Here is a 2,500-nt window from a genome sequence, read left to right on the forward strand (position 1 = left end):
CAATTTCACGACCCGTCTTGAAACACGGACCAAGGAGTCTAACATGTGCGCGAGTCATTGGGCTGTACGAAACCTAAAGGCGTAATGAAAGTGAAGGTCTCGCCTTGCGCGGGCCGAGGGAGGATGGGGCTTCCCCGCCCTTCACGGGGCGGCGGCCTCCGCACTCCCGGGGCGTCTCGTCCTCATTGCGAGGTGAGGCGCACCTAGAGCGTACACGTTGGGACCCGAAAGATGGTGAACTATGCCTGGCCAGGACGAAGTCAGGGGAAACCCTGATGGAGGTCCGTAGCGATTCTGACGTGCAAATCGATCGTCGGAGCTGGGTATAGGGGCGAAAGACTAATCGAACCATCTAGTAGCTGGTTCCCTCCGAAGTTTCCCTCAGGATAGCTGGTGCTCGTACGAGTCTCATCCGGTAAAGCGAATGATTAGAGGCCTTGGGGCCGAAACGACCTCAACCTATTCTCAAACTTTAAATGGGTGAGATCTCCGGCTTGCTTGATATGCTGAAGCCGCGAGCAAACGACTCGGATCGGAGTGCCAAGTGGGCCACTTTTGGTAAGCAGAACTGGCGCTGTGGGATGAACCAAACGCCGAGTTAAGGCGCCCGAATCGACGCTCATGGGAAACCATGAAAGGCGTTGGTTGCTTAAGACAGCAGGACGGTGGCCATGGAAGTCGGAATCCGCTAAGGAGTGTGTAACAACTCACCTGCCGAAGCAACTAGCCCTGAAAATGGATGGCGCTGAAGCGTCGTGCCTATACTCGGCCGTCAGTCTGGCAGTCATGGCCGGTCCTTGCGGCCGGCCGCGAAGCCCTGACGAGTAGGAGGGTCGCGGCGGTGGGCGCAGAAGGGTCTGGGCGTGAGCCTGCCTGGAGCCGCCGTCGGTGCAGATCTTGGTGGTAGTAGCAAATACTCCAGCGAGGCCCTGGAGGGCTGACGCGGAGAAGGGTTTTGTGTGAACAGCCGTTGCACACGAGTCAGTCGATCCTAAGCCCTAGGAGAAATCCGATGTTGATGGGGGCCGTCATAGCATGATGCACTTTGTGCTGGCCCCCGTTGGGCGAAAGGGAATCCGGTTCCTATTCCGGAACCCGGCAGCGGAACCGATACAAGTCGGGCCCCTCTTTTAGAGATGCTCGTCGGGGTAACCCAAAAGGACCCGGAGACGCCGTCGGGAGATCGGGGAAGAGTTTTCTTTTCTGCATGAGCGTTCGAGTTCCCTGGAATCCTCTAGCAGGGAGATAGGGTTTGGAACGCGAAGAGCACCGCAGTTGCGGCGGTGTCCCGATCTTCCCCTCGGACCTTGAAAATCCGGGAGAGGGCCACGTGGAGGTGTCGCGCCGGTTCGTACCCATATCCGCAGCAGGTCTCCAAGGTGAAGAGCCTCTAGTCGATAGAATAATGTAGGTAAGGGAAGTCGGCAAATTGGATCCGTAACTTCGGGATAAGGATTGGCTCTGAGGATCGGGGCGTGTCGGGCTTGGTCGGGAAGTGGGTCAGCGCTAACGTGCCGGGCCTGGGCGAGGTGAGTGCCGTAGGGGTGCCGGTAAGTGCGGGCGTTTAGCGCGGGCGTGGTCTGCTCTCGCCGTTGGTTGGCCTCGTGCTGGCCGGCGGTGCAGGATGCGCGCGCCTGCGCGGCGTTCGCGCCCCGGTGCTTCAACCTGCGTGCAGGATCCGAGCTCGGTCCCGTGCCTTGGCCTCCCACGGATCTTCCTTGCTGCGAGGCCGCGTCCGCCTTAGCGTGCTCCTCCGGGGGCGCGCGGGTGCGCGGATTCTCTTCGGCCGCCATTCAACGATCAACTCAGAACTGGCACGGACTGGGGGAATCCGACTGTCTAATTAAAACAAAGCATTGCGATGGCCCTAGCGGGTGTTGACGCAATGTGATTTCTGCCCAGTGCTCTGAATGTCAACGTGAAGAAATTCAAGCAAGCGCGGGTAAACGGCGGGAGTAACTATGACGCTCTTATAGCGGACGGCGCCGGCGTGGGCGTGTCTGTGCAGCCAGCACGGGGCGTTCGCCAGGGCGATCCCCTCTCCCCCCTCCTGTTCAACTTTGCGGTGGACTACGTTTTAGGCCAACTGCCCTCCCACATCGGAGCTCGGATCCTCGGTCGCAGAGTCAACGCTGCGGCCTTTGCAGATGACGTCTTGCTGTTTGCAGCGACCCCGAGGGGCTTGCAGTCCCTCATCGACGCAGCTACCGCAGCCCTCGCCCACCTGGGGCTGCAGATCAACGCCCGGAAGTGTTTCACCCTCGCCTTGGTCGCGTCAGGGCGCGAGAAGAAGGTGAAGGTGGACAGCAATGTCACCTTCACAGCAGGCAATACCACCATGCCTGCCCTGCGTGTGGGTGAAACCTTCCGGTACCTGGGGCTGCAATTTTCCACGGCGGGTCGCTGTGTCTTCAATCCACGTAGCCACCTGGTGGAGCAGCTTGACGTCATCTCCCGAGCTCCGCTGAAGCCGCAACAGCGCCTCCACGCTCTCACCAAC

General features: G+C 60.0%; 1 pseudogene; it reads left to right on the forward strand.

Annotated features, from left to right (window-relative positions):
• Window positions 1-2,500, forward strand: part of LOC124584337 — a 6,112-nt pseudogene that overhangs the window by 909 nt on the left and 2,703 nt on the right.

This window comes from Schistocerca americana, unplaced genomic scaffold (assembly GCF_021461395.2).
Source record: "Schistocerca americana isolate TAMUIC-IGC-003095 unplaced genomic scaffold, iqSchAmer2.1 HiC_scaffold_47, whole genome shotgun sequence".
Taxonomy (NCBI): Eukaryota; Metazoa; Arthropoda; class Insecta; order Orthoptera; family Acrididae; genus Schistocerca; species Schistocerca americana.